The sequence below is a fragment of the Lutra lutra genome, chromosome 6 (assembly GCF_902655055.1).
Source record: "Lutra lutra chromosome 6, mLutLut1.2, whole genome shotgun sequence".
In the NCBI taxonomy this organism is placed as follows: domain Eukaryota; kingdom Metazoa; phylum Chordata; class Mammalia; order Carnivora; family Mustelidae; genus Lutra; species Lutra lutra.
This window is the reverse complement of record NC_062283.1, coordinates 32,503,949-32,521,303: the sequence shown is the minus strand read 5'-3', so window position 1 is coordinate 32,521,303 and position 17,355 is coordinate 32,503,949. Positions and strand designations below refer to the sequence as shown.

Sequence of the window (17,355 nt, the reverse complement as noted above, 5' to 3'; positions counted from 1 at the left end):
CTATCCCCCTTTTAAAAAGATGTTTTCAGGGACACCTGGGTGGCTCAGCCAGTTAAGTATCTGTCTTCAGCTCACGTCGTGGTCCCAGGGTCCTGGGATTGAGTCCCATATGGGGGCTCCCTGCTCAGTGGGGAGCCTGGTTCTCCCTCTGCCTGCTGCTCCCCCTTCTTGTGCTCTCTCTCTGACAAATATAGCAAATCTTAAAAAAAAAAAAAGTCTTTAGAAGGATTTTTAAGAGATTTTATTTACTTGAGAGAGAGTACATGTGGGGAAGGGCAGAGGGCGAGGGAGAGAGAGAATCTTAAAGAGGCTCCAAGCCCAGCCTCTAGCCCAAGGGGAGAGGGCACCAGATCTGAGCCTAGGTTGGGTCTGATGCTTAATTGACTGAACCACTTAGGCGCCCCAATATTTTATTATTTTTTTAAGCAATCTCTTCACCTAAGCTGGGACCAAACCTACAATTTCAAGATCAAGAGTTGGAAGCTCTGCTGATTGAGCCAGCCAGGCACTCCAGCCTAAAAACCCTTTGGCTTAGATAGAACCTTGTGATCTCCAGGCTGAAACTCAACTTCTGGCAAACATCACTGCCCCTCAAATTTCTCCGGCGCTGCTCAAGGATCCTTGACCCTTTAAAGAAATAGCATTTCCCTCTATTTCTCTACCTCTGTACCCTCGACTTGCCCTGAGTTATTTCTTACTTGAACTCTCTGGAAAACAGTGTTGAACAGCTCTATATCTGCACAAAATGGGGGTTTCCATCCCAGCATCAATTTCAGGACAATTGACTGAGGACAAAAGAGATAAGGGACACCCCCCTTCCTCCTCATCCTATTATTGGCCCACCTGCCCTCCAGGTAAGAAGGGTGGCTTTTTTTATTTCAGAAGATCAGTCATAAGGGGAAGCAGGCAAATTAGTCAGATTCCAACATAGATCTGGGGTAAAGATTCAAGGAAAGAAGGAAAAAGCAAGCGCAAGACAAAACTTCGAGGGAGGCGTAGATATCAACTCTTTTCATCCTGGGAATAATGGGTACAGCAATTCATGTTACATTTTGGAGTTCTCCAAGTGTTTTCATATATAGTATTCGTTAAGCCAAAGCATATTTATTGATCCCCTTCTGTGTTCTATGATAGGCACCGATAGGATTCAGCGGAGACTAACAAAGTTCTTGATCTCATAGAGTAGACCTTTCATCTTACTGAATTCACACTCCTGCCCTGTGAGGTGTTATTTCTCTTTCATATGCTTGAATAAGTAAATGAGTCCCAACACCACACAACCGTTACTCAGTGTCTTGAACCTTCTCTGTCCACACTCACTTCTTGTTCCGTGACTCCAGGCTGGGAGTTGTGGGCCTGTGGCTGTAGCTATCTGTAGAGAAATAACAAATTAATTCTAAGAGGTAAGAATAAATTATTGGAAGGATATTTACAGAAGTGAAGGAAAATCTGAACGGGTAGGCTTTGGAAAAGACAGAAACCAGGACAGTTCCAGGATCTAGGTAGCAGGGACCAAGGGTCCCAAGGTTCACTGGCAGGGAGCAACATGGTCTCCTAGCCGGGCCCCCTTTCCACTCAGACATTGCTGGGTTCCCCTGCAGAGCCTTTAACCAAGATCCTAAAGGCTCTGGAATGAGGATTGGGGACGTTTTATTTTATTTTATTTTATTTTTAAACTTTTTTTTTATTTTTTCAGCATAACAGTATTCATTATTTTTGCACCACACCCAGTGCTCCATGCAATCTGTGCCCTCTACAATACCCACCACCTGGTGCCCCCAACCTCCCACCCCCCACCCCTTCAAAATTCTCAGATCGTTTTTCAGAGTCCATAGTCTCTCATGGTTCACCTCCCCTTCCAATTTCCCTCAACTCCCTTCTCCTCTCCATCTCCCCTTGTCCTCCATGCTATTTGTTATGCTCCACAAATAAGTGAAACCATATGATAATTGACTCTCTCTGCTTGACTTATTTCACTCAGCATAATCTCTTCCAGTCCCGTCCATGTTGCTACAAAACTTGGGTATTCATCCTTTCTTTATTCTTTTTTTTTTTTTTTTACAGCTTTATAAACATATATTTTTATCCCCAGGGGTACAGGTCTGCGAATCGCCAGGTTTACACACTTCACAACACTCACCATAGCACATACCCTCCCCAATATCCATAACCCCACCCCCACTCCCAACCCCCTCCCCCCATCAACCCTCAGTTTGTTTTGTGAGATTAAGAGTCACTTATGGTTTGTCTCCCTCCCAATCCCATCTTGTTTCATTTACTCTTCTCCTACCCCCTCAACCCCCCATGTTGCATCTCCTCTCCCTCATATCAGGGAGATCATATGATAGTTGTCTTTCTCCGATTGACTTATTTCACTAAGCATGATACCCTCTAGTTCCATCCACGTCGTCGCAAATGGCAAGATTTCATTTCTTTTGATGGCTGCATAGTATTCCATTGTGTATATATACCGCATCTTCTTTATCCATTCGTCTGTAGATGGACATCTAGGTTCTTATTTTATTTTTTTAAAAGATTTTATTTATTTATTTGACAGAGAACACAAGTAGGCAGAGAGGCAGGCAGAGAGAGGGGGGGGATGCAGGCTCCCCGCTGAGCAGAGAGCCCGATGCGGGGCTCGATCCCAGGACCCTGGGATCATGACCTGAGCTGAAGGCAGAGGCTTTAACCCACTGAGCCACCCAGGCGCCCCAGGATCGGGGAAATTTTATTTTTTAAATTTTTTTAATTTTTTTAGGATCGGGGAAATTTTAAAAAAAATTTATTTTCACTAACTTCGAGCAGACACTTAGCATTTCTTCTAATGAAAAGTGTAAGCAATAAACCACAGCAGAACTGGCAGTACCTGTGACGGTCATCGATAGAAATCCCAGGGATTGGGGCGCCTGGGGGGCTCAGTCGGTTAAGTGTCTGCCTTCGGTTCAGGTCAAGATCCTGGGGTCCTGGGATTGAGCCCCGCATCTGGCTCCTCGCTTAGCAGGAAGTCTGCTTCTCCCTCTGCCTCTTTTGCAACCCCTGCTTATGCTCCATTTTCCTTCCTCAAACTCCCCATCCCAAATCTCATGTGGCAACGCTCAGGGTGGGATCTGCAAGCTTTGGACGAGTCTACCCCAGGGCGAGCATCCAAGATGCCTGTGAGCCCAGTGTGTCCACCCTCTCTGAGTGACAATAATGTGACTGCCGCATGTCAAGGGCTTACCCTGTCCAATGCAATGATTTTTGCAACCTCCCCCAATGTTGTTGAATTTCTTCTTTGGATTTGCCTTTTTTTTTTTTTGCCTTTTCTTTTTTTATTGATGCCATCTCTTTACTGTTTCTTCACGTTGCCATGTTTGAGTTTGATATGCTAACCTGAATTTCGAATCCTTGGTTGTCAGCCCTGTCTCCTTTTCCTGCATATGGACTCGAAGCTGTAACTTCTCCTCTAACCACTGTTCGGTTATGTCTCATATGTTCTGATGTCTTTGATCTCTTTCTATTGTTATTCAATTCAGAGATTTCCTCATTTCTGCTGTGGTAGCTTCCATAATCCAAGGATTATTTAGGAGTATATGGCTTGACACTGGAGCAGTTCAGTATTTTCTTATTCTTGATTTCTACCTCCCGGAAAACATATACCGAATGGTTTCAATCCTTTGATGTCTTTCTGAAGTTTGTTCTGTGACATAGCCTGGGGTAATTTTTAGTAAATAAAATAGTAAAAAGTAGTAATTAAATAAATAGTAAAAAATAGTAATTTTTAGTAAATAAAATAGTAAAAAGAATGTGGATTCTTTTGCTATTGGGGCAAGTGTTCTGTATTTGTCAAATAGGTCAAGCTGTTAACTGTGTTCTTCAGATGTTCTATATCTTTTCTGAATTTTCCTTGTGTTTTTTTTTTCTATCACTTATTGAGAAAGGTGTGCCAAAGTCACTCACTATGAATGTGTATTTTTCTGTTTTTTTTTTTTCATTTAATTTTTTCAAATTCTGTTTTGTGTATTTTCACATGCTTTGGATATATATGGCACTGGGTTTGGGGAAGAGAAGGCATCAGGAGTTTATGGAACTGCAATATCCTATTGTCTCTAAAATGAAATTAGGATCAGAGTTCAACTTTAAGTTCACCATCTGGGTCAGAGTCAGAGGATGTTGACGCTGCTCCTGAGAGACGGCTACAGAGATGATCATGGAGCATTCGGGTGCCAGGGTTCTCATCCGGGTACTGCAGAGCCTCGGTATAGATCACCTGTAGGAGAGGGAGAGACCGCAGCTCCTTGAAGGGACTATGGATAGGCCAGTAGTCGGGAGGTGGGATATCCCCACATCTGCAGAGAGAAGACTTGAGAAGATGTTGTCCTCCCATTTATCTCGCAGGATCCTGTGGCGGACCTCCCTATAAGGACAGGAGAGGGGCTCAGTCCTTGGCCTCTGCTTGGCCTCATTCATAGTCCAGGACAAGTCCTACAAACTTAGCACCTGTAAGTATCGTCACCAGCTCTCCCCTATGCCCCTGTGCTTGAGCCCCTTGGCAATTGCTTCTGACACCACCTGATTTCTTCCTCGTGTCCAGTTGTATCCTATTCTTCAAGAAATCTCTGGGTTTCCTGATTACTCCAAGGCTTGATTAACTGCCTTGAAGCCTTTCTTGGTTCCAAGCTTTCTTTTCTTCCTTTAGTTTCTGAAGACTTGTAATCATTTTACCCAGAAGATGTCACTGTCTCTATTTTTATTTCCGATTTTCTCTAATTCTTTGCTCTGCAGCTCCAGGGCCTCATCCAGGGCCTGCAGAGAGCAGACATCTGGACTGAGCTGCTATAATTGTGGTGTGGAAGGTTGTCTTCTTGTGGTCTTCGCACTTCTTTTTTGAGGCATCATATTCTTACTTCAGCTTGAAACTTTGCAAACTTGACATGAACTTAGGAGCTCCTAATTGCATCTTTGTCTAAAAACTTTAATGCAAGACTTGCAGAACCCCTCTTCAAATAACAGCAAAGCCCATCTCCTTTAACATCTCTTTGGTTAGGGGCACCTGGATGGCTCAATGGGTTAAAGCCTCTGCCTTCAGCTCAGGTCATGATCTCGGGGTCCTGGGATGGAGCCCTGCATCGGGCTCTCAGCTCGGCGGGGCGTCTGCTTCCCCCCCGCTCTGCCTGCCTCTCTACCTACTTGTGATCTCTGTAAAATAAATAAATAAAATCTTTAAAAAATAAAAAAATCTCTTTGGTTATCTGTGCAAAGCTTGGTATCCTTGAGTTTGCTTGAGAATCTCTCATAATAATGCAGGATTTGGAAAAGTTGTACCAATTCATCCACTGTAATGTCTGGAGGTAAATCAGACATAAAATACATTTGTATTTCTCTCTTCTTCAACATGAAACCATCTCGATTCTTCTTTTCTTTTCTCTCTCCCTTTTTGGGATCAGCAGGCTTGAGGCTTTTCTTTGCAAAAGTTCCTCGGCATCCCTAGCATTGATACCTTCGTACATTTGCAGTAGGGCTAGACTAGCCTTCGTTGGAGAAGCCACAGTTGGCCTGATGTGTAGCAATATAACCTTCTGCGATCTGAGGGAATGAAGCCTTCTCATCCAGCTCCCACTTATAGGAAGTATCAGCCAGCTATTACCCGAAAGAATCCATTTTTCCCCCACTGGGATCTTCTTGGTATCTCCATATAATTCTTGCATTCCCACCTGCTTGTGAAACTTGTCCTTCCCATCCAAGTGGTTGCCACTTGCGTTTTCCATCTAGCACAGCAGTAGGGTCCAAGTGGGGAAGGCGGTAGCTGCGCCAGGCTTGGGAGCCACACCGATTATGTGTGAGGCCACTACCCAGACATTTAACACACAGAGTCATTTAATGCCCACAGCAGCCCTGTGAGGTCAGTACTCTTGTCATCTCCATTTTACAGAAGAAGAAATGGAGGCCCAGAGAGACCTTGTCCAAGGTTATAGACAGCTGGAACATGACAAGGGTGGGATTTGAATGCTGTCAGCTCTGCTCTAGAGGCCACATCCTTTTTTTTTTTTTTTTAAAGTTTATTTATTGGGGCACCTTGGAGGCTCAGTTGGCTCAGCATCTATGTCAGCTCAGGTCATGGTCCTGCTCAGCAGAGGAGTCTGCTTCTCCCTCTGTCCCTCTCCTGGCTGGTGCTTTCTCTATTTCTCAAATAAATGAATAAAATTTTTTTTTTAAAGATTTTATTTACTCATTTGACAGAGAGAAAGATCACAAGTAGGCAGAGAGGCAGGCAGAGAGAGAGGGGGAAGCAGGCTCCCCGCTGAGCAGAGAACCTGATGTGGGGCTCAATCCCAGGACTTTGAGATCATGACCTGAGCTGAAGGCAGAGGCTTAACCCACTGAGCCGTCCAGGCGCCCCAAATAAAATCTTTTTTTAAAAGCTTATTTATTTAATTTTGAGCAATCTCTACACCCAACATGGGGCTTGAACTCATAACCCCAAGATCAAGAGTCCATTCTCTTCCAGCTGAGCTAGCCAGGCTTCCCCAGAGGCCATATCCTTAATCACCACTTTTTACCCCTTCCAAGAGACTCAACAAAATCCAGCCTTCCTCCCATCCCTGTTTTGATCGTTTAAGTGAAAATGTAAATGCCCTAGCCCGCTTACTCTATAGCATTGTTGTCTCTGTGATACTCTGACTCTGGTCTTGACCCAGCCCTCCACTTGCCGCCTCCCGAAGCTACCCTCATGCCCTCTAATAAACTTCGGACCTCCTCATACCCTTAACTTCTCCTTAGCGTGCTCCCCTCACTTCCAGACTTTAGCTGAAATGTAACTCTCCCCTGGGGGCACTACCTTCTCTGCTGTCTTCTGAAATAAGAGCTGTTTATTTTCTTATAGGTGTGGGTGCTTTCCTTGCTCCAGATTGCTGCCTCCAAACTACACCTCCTCCAGTCCCCAGGTTTGTGTTTAAAATAGCCCCCTGCCTCAGCTAAATTGCCCTTTTCCTCTTTGCTACTGTCCGCCACATGCTAGATCTTCTTACCTCACTCAAGGGGACAGTGGCACCCAGCAGACTGTGTCTCCCCATCTCCTTGTCCACGCAGAGGACCCATTCCCCACCTGGCCTCTCAACTTGGTGACATCGTCCCATGAACTTCTGCACTCCCAACCAGCCGCCCATTCCCTTTGTCACACCCTGGACTTCATCATCTGAAGCAGCCACTCTTTGAAAATCCCTCAGTCAGCCTCCTGACTCAGCCCCTATCTTCTAACCTTGCAGCCATCACCCTGGCTAGCTCCTTACCCCCATGTCTTAGGCTCCCGGTACCTCCAGGTCAATTCCCTTTTTCCAACATGTCAGCCCCTCCTCTCCACTTTCAGCTGTATGGCCCTTCATTTCAATAACTGTCTTGACAATATCCCGAACTCCCTCGCCCCTCTATATTTTCACCCTTGGCCCTACCTGGCAAAGCCCCACCCCTAGATGAACCCCGTGATATATCTTCTTCAGTATTTTACTCTGATGGCCAAGAGGTGTTGGAGGAAGCCACACAACCAGGAAATAGTTACCAGTCCTTATTCATGCCACCAACCCCAGCATTGCTTAGTGACCCAACCACATCATGCTGGTCAATGGCTACTTTAAACTCCCTGATCCTCCCTGGCTGGCTCAGTGGGTTAAGCCTCTGCCTTTGGCTCGGGTCATGATCTCAGGGTCCTGGGATTGAGCCCCAAGTTGGGCTCTCTGCGCAGAGGGGAGCCTGCTTCCCCCTTTCTCTCTGCCTGCCTCTCTGCCTCCTTGTGATCTCTCTCTCTCTCTGTGTCAAATAAATAAAAATAAAATAAAATAATTAAAAAATAAGTAAACTCCCTGATCCTGGACCTGTGAGGCTCCTCTGTCTCACCTCTCTCAGTTGGTGATCTCACTTATGTCACATAGGAAACTGAAGCCCTCAGAAGTGAACGCCCTCCAACACATGTCACTAAATTTACATTACCCCCTTGTTCCTCACATTAGAGCAGTAGTTCTCCAATTTTGTGTGCATCAGAATTGCCTGGAGGGCCTGTTAAACCATGTATTCCTGATTCATCGGTTTGGGTGGGGGGGCTAGAATTTTAATCTGTAACTACTTCCCTGGTTTGGGACCCATCACACCTGACCCATGGTTTCAGATGCTGTCAGCTGGTCATTCTCAAACTCGTATTCTTCCTCTGGTCTCCGGTCTTGTGTATCTGACTGCCTACATGGAAACCCTACTTGGATATCTGAAAGGTACCGCGAACTTAGCATACTTGTAACTTAATCATGATCTTGCCCATAGACCGTATCATCGTCATATCCAGACCACAAGGACTTGCTCTGGCCCACATACTTTGGGGGCCCTTGTTTATCACACACAGCATTTATTAAATGACACCCAGGCACTTGGGATCTGGCCTTCAGTGCTCGCATAGCACAACCTGAAACCCTCAACATCTGCTCTCATAATTAACCCCATTTGGACTCCAGGGAAATGCTTCTGCAATCTCTTGCCCTGTATCCTGGAAACAAAAGATGACTACAACTGAATCCTGTGAAAGTTTAGACTATGCCTCTGCCAGATTCCGAGGTGCATGCTGGTTTGGTGTGTAGGCAGGATTTAAGTGGCAGAAGCACTTAGGTAAGAGAAAATGCAACTTAATTAATTTGTCAAATATTATCTCTCAAATGGCATGATAAAGTATCATTTATCACATAAAGTGTCCATTTTCTTCTCTTTGTGTCTCAGAGGTATCCATTTATGTTGTGCTGCATTCACAATAGTTACAAATGACAGCTGAGGAACATTTTGCAATATTAAATTTTTTTTACTGTAAAATTTGTATGCATATAGGTCTAGACATAATTTTTGTGAGGTATGACATTGATTTTCTGTTTGGTAAGTGGATGAACATTGAATACTAGATTACAAATAGTTTGATTTCTATAAGTTGTCTAATAAGGATTTTTAAGCAAGCAAAAAATAGCTTTATTTAATTAGTTTGATTTAGGATATTAATATTTATTAATTATAATTTTTATTTTGCCTTTTTAATACACAATTTTGAATATTTTAGAAGAAAATACCTTTTGTAACATCTACTAAAGTGATTTTTAAAGTTTTTTTACATTTACATATTTTGGTAAAAATACATTTTAATTTTGTAAACATTGACTACAATGATATATATATTTATTTATTTTTAAAAGATTTTGTTTATTTATTTGACAGACAGAGATCATAAGTGGGCAGAGAGGCAGGCAGAGAGAGAGGGGGAAGCAGGCTCCCCACTGAGCAGAGAACCTGATGCAGGGCTCGATCCCAGGACCATGAGATCATGACCTGAGCCAAAGGCAGAGGCCCAACCCTCTGAGCCACCCAGGCACCCCATATATATATTTTTAAATCATAGTCACTGGGAAGGAGTTTGAAACTATGATAGAAATAGAAGGCATTGAAATTATGGTAGAAGTCGGAACTATGGGGCACCTGAATGGTTCGCTCAGTCGGTTAAGCAACTGCCTTTGGTTCAGGTCTTGATCTCGGGTCCTGGGATGGAGCCCCATGTTGGGCTCCCTGCTCAGAGGGGAGCATGCTTCTCCCTCTCTTGCTCCCCCTGCTTGTGCTATCTCTCTCTCTCATTGATAAATAAATAATAAATATCTTTTAAAAAAGAAGTAGAAACTATGAATGTGGAACTCAAAGAAAAATGGAGTATCTTCAAGGAAGCAATCTACTGAAATTTTTAAAAACTGAGAAGAGTACAAATGGAGGCCACACATATTTTCATTTTTTTATCCACAACTAAATCAATAAAGAATATGAAGTTGTGTGAATTCGATCTGACCTATTCAAGTTGTAGATTTGATAAAATCATTTTCTTGCTCATTTTTCTCAAATCCACAACAGGGAGATTAAGGCCCTGCAACTTCATATTCTTTATTTGTACTCTGTATCTAGACCCCTCAAAAGTTAGGGTTCTCTCTCTTCCCCTCAGGAGGCCTGCCCCTGGGACCCAGCTGTCAGGCATAGGAGCCAACAACCTCAACTAAGGTTTCAACCAATTGCCAGTATCAGCTGGCAGACATGCAAGTGAAAACCTTCAGATGACTCCAGCTCCCACCCATTCAGTCACTTTCAGTGCAATCCCCACACGTTGTAGAGCAGAGACAGGTGGCCCCAACTGTGCCCTGGCCAAATTCCTAACTGTAGAATCCAGTTCTACAGTCCTAACTGTAGAATCCATAACTGTAGGGATAATGCATGGTTATTGCTGTTGTAAGCCATTAAGGTTTGGGTACTTTGTTACATGATGTGTGTGACTAATACAACCTCCTCAATTGACTGCCATCAGCTTTACTTCCTTCCCTCCCACTGAATCTGTTCTCACTAAGGTTGAACACGATAGATCTTCCCCTTGCCAAATCTAATGGGCATTTTTTATCTTCATTTTTTTTTCCCTGAAGCATTTGACCTTGTTGACTACCCACTGAAGTTCTTTCTCTGTTGGTTTTTGTGAAACCATTCTGTTGCTCTCTCCCTCTCAATTTGTCCTCTTGCCTCTCTTCCTGGACTTTCTCAGGCTACTTTCCATGACTTGATCCCATCTCCCTTCTTTCCTTATCTGCACACTTAAAAAAATTTTTTTATTAACATATAATGTATTACTTGCCCCAGGGGTACAGGTCTGTGAATCGTCAGGCTTACACACTTCACAGCACTTACCATACCACATACCCTCCCCAATGTCCATACTATACACTTTTTAAAGGCATTCTCATACCCATCGTTATGCTGGTGACTTTGAAATATGTATTTTTAGCCCAGATTTCTCCCTTGACCTTTACTCCCAAATATCTGTCTCATGAATCTTTCCATCTGAATGTCTCCAGTTGCTTAAAAATTAACATTCAATTTAAGCTTATTGAGCAAGTATTGAATATTCCCTAATTTGAAATGTGTCTCTTCTCCCAAACCTGCTTCTTCTTCGTTATTCCTGGTTTCAGGAGACCAAACCACCAACCACCCAGTTGCTCAAGCCAGAAACCTGGAAGGATCCTCAGATCACACTCTTTCTTGCCCCCTCCCACCCCCTTCCTAACAACCAAGTCCTGTGATTTTACTGTCTAGCTCATCAGCATATAATTACATCACCAACCCTGCTGCCACTGCCTGCCTCCCGACCTCTGGCCTTTCCCCATCACCCGACACCATGTGCCCACCCAGTTCACAGATGAATCACAAGTGCTCCTTAGGCTTTGGAACCTCTGCTTAGGACTCTCCTGGTCATTCTTGACCTACTCCCCCAATCTTGCTTCTTTCCAGCTCCTAACTCTGGCCCTAGGGCTCAAACCTTAATCTCATCTCTGGACTTCTGGATTCTAGGGCTTGACCCAGTTTCCCCTGCTGGATTGTGAGATGGCTTTCAGTACTCTGTACGCTTCAGAGATGGTTTTTATCTGACTTTCTGCCCTCGAACCTAACTCCCTATCAGCCCCTTGGCCAGCCACAGGTGGCCTAAGCTAGTCCCGATGATGAAGGAATGCAGCACTGCTTGGGTGTCCCCACCCAGACTTTTGAAGATGTCTCTTTGCTGGTCTTCTGTTTCTAGTTTGCCATCCCCTCCAGCCCATGCTCCTCCCAGCTGCTGTAGGGACACTTCTGAAGCGAAAACCAGAACTTCTCACTCTCCTACTCACAATTCCTTAATAGCTGCTCTCCCCTTCAGGTAAAATCTCCACTTGTCCACCTGGCACACAAGGCCCTTTGGGATCTGACTTAAGATATGAAGTAGGGTGGAAAGAGCACAGGCTGTACGGGGTGGCTGTACAGGAAAGAGCATGGGCTGTACAGGTGGGGGGCTGGGCGAGCCTGGTGGTGGGTATTAAGGAGGGCACGTATTGCATGGAGCACTGGGTGTGGTGCATAAACAATGAATTTTGGAACACCGAAAAGAAATTACATTAAAAAAAAAACACACCTCAGCTCTGCCATTTTTCGGCTCTATGATCTCTAGCAAGTTACTCTGGACCACAAGTTCCTCATGTACAAAATCAGAGAGAGCTATTGTGAGGACTCATGATTTATATGATTTTGTATCACTGATCCTAGTGCATAGTAAGTGCTCAAGAAATGTTAGCAATTGTTCTCACCCTTCCCTCCCATCTCCACGCTTTATGTTCCAATCAGCAAAACTGATTTACTTGGGGATCCTTGATTATGTCACACTTTCCATCGTCCATTCTGTGTGCATGCTTTTTCCTCCTTCTGGAAAGTCTACTGTCCACTCCCCCTCTACAATAAAAGCCAACATACACCTTTTTCAAGAATTAGCTCAAATCTCAAATGCTCTGGACCCAGCTCTGACTCTTCTAGGTAGAGGGAGACCTCTTTTTTCTAATGTGGCCTGTTTCGGTTTCCTATCCCTGTTCCACAAGCCACCCTAATATTTAGTGTTTTAACAGAAATGTATTGTTTCTCACAAGTCTGCAAGTTGACTGGGCAGCTCTGCTTCAGTTAGTGTTGGTCGAGGCCCTGGGGTGGTGGGATGTCCCAGCCTCATCACTTGGCAAGCTGTGGACACTGGAGCTTAGCCACTGCTGGCCTCTGTGGGCCTTGGGCCTACTTCATGTGGGTCTTTCAGTGGCTGCTCGGGTTTCCTCACAACATGGTGACTGGGTCCTGGAGGCATGTTCCAGGTGCCAAAAGTGAAAGCTGCAGATCAAGTAAGACCAAACCTCAAAAGTCACACGTTCACTCCTGCCACATTCTGTTGGTCACAACAGGTCACAGTCCAACACCAACTTTAGGGAAGGGGAGATAGACTGAACATCTTAGTGGGAAGAAGGACAAAGAAGCTGCCACCATCTTTAATTCCCCATGCCCTCACTGCACTCTGTCGTTTGTCTTTAGTGCAGCTGGAATTACGGTGTATTTGTAAGACTTGCTCCTGCATCTGCCTCTGTGCCAGCCTCCGTCTCGGAGCTCAGAAACTGGCAACCCACTCAAGTATTTCATTTGGTTCTCAATGTGCTTTTATGATTCTTTTGAATTAATTACAATACTTAAAAATGGAGATATTTTATAGAAAAATTGGGATTTATAGTTCCTCTTGGGAAAAAAAAAGCCTTAAATGAAGGAATGCTAAGCTGGTGCAGCCACTGTGGAAAACAGTATGGAGGTTCCTCAAAAAGTCAAGAATAGAGCTACCCTATGGCCCAGCAATTGCACTACTGGGTATTTATCCCAAAGATACAATGTAATGATCTGAAGGGGCACCTACACCCGAATGTTTATAGCAGCAATGTCCACTATAGCCAAACTATGGAAAGAACCTAGATGTCCATCAACAGATGAATGGATAAAGAAGATGTGAGACACACACACACACACACACACACACACACACACACACACACACACTATGCAGCCATCAAAATGGAATCTTGCCATGTGCAACGACATGGATGGAACTAGAGAGTATGATGTTAAGACAAATAAGTCAAGCAGAGAAAGACAATTATCATATGATCTCACTGATTTGAGGAATTTGAGAAACAAGACAGAGGATCATAGGGGAAGGGAGGGAAAAATGAAACAAGATGAAACCAGAGAGGGAGACAAACCATAAGAGACTTTTGATATCAGGAAACAAACTGAGGGTTGCTGGAGCGGGTGGGAGGGTTGGGGTTTCCTGGGTGATGGACACTGGGGAGGGTATGTGCTATGGGGAGTGCTGTGAATTGTGTAAGACTGATGAATCACAGACCTATAACCCTGAAACAAATAATACATTATATGTTAATACAAAAATAAATAAAATGAGGCAATGCTAGTTCTGAATTTCTACATGGCCACACCCAACCAGGAGCTGCTGCCTCTCCAGACAACCTTGCCCTTGGAGGGGCGCCTGGGCAGCTCAGTGCGTTAAACATCAGCTTTCAGCTCAGGTCATGGTCCCAGGGTCCTGGGGTGGAGCCCCAAGTCGGGCTTCTTGCTCAGCAGGGAGTCTGCTTCTTCCTCTTCATCTGCCCACCCCACTCTCTCTCTCTCTCCTTCTCAAATAAAATCTTAAAAACCAAAACAGAACAGAACAAAACCTTGCATTTGGCACATTACCTGCGTGGCTTTCACAGAAATGTGAGTTTGCCACCTTTAATTTTAGTTGCTTGAAGGGAAAGTTTGGGACATCTCAGATACTGGGCGCTTTCATTGCCTGGTACAGTTCTTTTTTTGTTTTTTTTTTTTAAGATTATTTATTTATTTATTTGACAGAGAGATAGAGATCATAAGTAGGCAGAGAGGCAGGCAGAGGGAGAGGGGAAAGGAGGCTTCCTGCTAGCAGAGAGCCCTGATGCAGGCTCGATCCCAGAACCCTGGGACCATGACCCGAGCTGAAGGCAGAGGCTTAACCCACTGAGACACCCAGGTGCCCCACGGTTCTTTTTTTTAAAAATTTTAAATTTATTTTAAAGATTTTATTTATTTATTTGTTGGGGGGAGAGAGAGAGAGAGCACACAAGCACGGGGAGTGGCAGAGTGAGAGGGAGAAGCATGATCTGAGCTGAAGGCAGTCGCTTAACTGAGTCACCCCAGCACACCTGAGAATAGTGTTTTTAAGTTCCATAAGATATATTATTGGGGTTTTGATTAGAATCGTACCGATATTTATAGATTTGAGAAAAATTACCAGCTTTATATTGAATTTTCCTCTTCTTGAGCATGGAATAGCTCTCCATTCTTTTTTGTCTTCTTTTCAAAATGTTCTCCAATAAAGTTTTATAATTTTCTCCACAAAGATCATGCACATATTTTGTTATATTTATTTCTAAATATTCTATAGTCTTTGTTGTTACTACAGATGGTATTTTCATTTTTCTTTTTAAAGATTTTATTTATTTGTTTGGCAGTGAGAGACAGAGACAGAGCACAAGCAGGCAGAGAGGCAGGCAGAGGAAGAGAGAGAAGCAGGATGCTGGGATCATGACCTGAGCTGAAGGCAGCCACTCAACTGACTGAGCCACCCAGGCATCCCACACATGGTATTTTCTTAAAATAAAATCTTCTACTTGTTTATTGCTGTCATATAGGCAAATTGATGTTTGCATATTCATCTTGTCCCCAGAAAGGGATGTATTAGTTCTAATTGTTTGTGGGTTCTTGTAAATTTTCTTTGTCACTAATTAATTATCTATGTAAAGTGATGGCTTTATTACTTTTTTTTCTTATTGTGCCAGTTCAGACCCACTAGCACAAGTTGAATAGAAACAGTAAAAACTAGGGAGGGGGGCACCTGGTTGGCTTAGTTGGAAGAGTGTGTGACCCTTGATCTTGGAGTCATGAGTTCAAGCCCCATATTGGGTGTAGAGATTACTTAAATAAATGAAACTTAAAAAAATAATTAAATATTTTTATATACAACTGATGAATCTTTGAACACGACCTCTGAAACTAATAATACCCTATATGTTAATTAATTGAATTTATTTTATTTTTTTAAAGATTTTATTTATTTGACAGAGAGAGATCACAAGTAGTCAGAGAGGCAGGGAGAGAGAGAGAGAGGGGAGCCGGCTCTCTGCCAAGCAGAGAGCCCGATGCAGGACTTGATCCCAGGACCCTGAGATCATGACCTGAACCGAAGGCAGAGGCTTTAACCCCCCGAGCCACCCAGGCATCCAATTAATCAAATTTAAATTTAAAAATAAAAAATTAAGAAAAGAAAGAGTAAAAACTAATATCCTTGTCTTGACTTTGGAAGTTATTTTCTAATCTTAGTTAGCTAGATTTTTAAAAAGATTTTATTTATCCTTTGAGAGACAGACAGAGAGCGAGCACAAGCAGAGGGAGAGGGAGAAGCAGACTTCCCGCTGAGCTGGGAACCTGATGACATGAGGCTCAATACCAGGACCTGGAGATCATGACCTGAGCCGAAGGCGGACTCCCAACTACCCAAGCCACCCAGGCATCCAGTTAGCTATTTTAAACAAAAAAATAATGGATTCCTGTTAAACTTTATCCAATGTGTTCTCTATACCTATTGGGACAATATTTTGTCCTTTTAATTTGACAAATTATAAACATCATTAATAGATTTTTAAAGTACACCATCCTTGTATTCCTGCAATAAAGCCTGCTTGGTCATGTGTGCGCGCGCGTGTGCACACACACACACACACACACACACTTGCACAAACTCCACCAGATTCAGTTGTTAATATCTTATTTAGGATTTTAGTCTTTCTTTTTAAAAAATTTTGTTTATTTGTTTGAGAGAAAGAGAGAATGAGCAGTGGGGAGGGGCAAAGGGAGAGAGAGAAGCAGATGATGCAGGCTGATCCCAGAACCAGGAGATCATGACTTGAGCCAAAGGCAGAGGCTTGACTGACTGAACCACCCAGGCGCCCATAGGATTTTAGTATTATAAGTGTGATTGTCCCTCTTTTTCTGTTATCTGCTATAGTTTGTATAAGTAAATAAACAACTGGTTTTTAAGAGTCGGCAAAATAGGGACACCTGACTGGCTCAATCTGTAGAACATGTTGGTTTTAGGGTCGTGAGTTCAAGCCTCATGTTATATGTAGAGCTGACTTTTAAAAAATAGTTGGCAGAATAATACATCTATAAAACCATCTAGATAGGTGTGTGTGTGTGTGTGTGTGTGTGTGTGTGTGTGTGTGTTTTAACTCATTCCATATATTAGAATTTATAGATCTGGTCAGGCTTTCTATTTCTTCTTGAGTCAACTTTGGCCACTTTTCATCTAATTTCCCCACGTTTTCAGGACCAAGATTTCATCTCCCATCCTTTGGTGGCTGGTAAAACATTTTTTAGTTAACAGAACCAATTATCTTCCAGTCCTCTTCCAGCAACTGTTGCCATGGTCAGCTTATTCTCTGGCTTTCAGTTTTCTCTTTGTTTATAACACTCGGGATTTTATTTTCCTTTTGAGAACTCAATCATGTTTACTTCCCACCCCCATATTTTATCCAGTATTTCCAGGTGATGGTGCGTTTAGATTTTCTACATCCTCCATCTTGCTTGATTCTGAAGTTATTCCCATTTTAGAGATAAGAAAGCTAGGTTCAGAGTGACTTAACAGCCTGAGAAGGTTGCACCATTAATACTTTTAACCTAGTAATTGAACCCAGATATTATGGTTCTAGATTCTGTGCTGTTGCCACATTATTCCATGCTGTCTTCTGAAGCCAATAAGGCAAGACCAGAAAGGGGCATTGCAAAGTTAAAGGGAAGGAGGGTCTCATAGGCAAGACGGAGGGGGCCTGAGATGAAGGCAGAACTGTGGAGATGGACAATATAGGAAATACAGAGGAAGTAATGGTATTAAGAAAATGGCATATGCCTGGGCCG

At 43.4% G+C, this 17,355-nt stretch overlaps 1 long non-coding RNA gene across 1 annotated transcript; it reads left to right on the top strand.

Annotated features, from left to right (window-relative positions):
- Positions 1–236: 236 nt before the first annotated feature.
- Positions 237–7,402, top strand: LOC125102587 (uncharacterized). Its single transcript, XR_007128157.1, has 3 exons — positions 237–854; positions 6,863–6,923; positions 7,069–7,402. It is a non-coding gene; the product is annotated as an uncharacterized LOC125102587 (long non-coding RNA).
- The last annotated feature ends 9,953 nt before the right edge of the window (positions 7,403–17,355 follow it).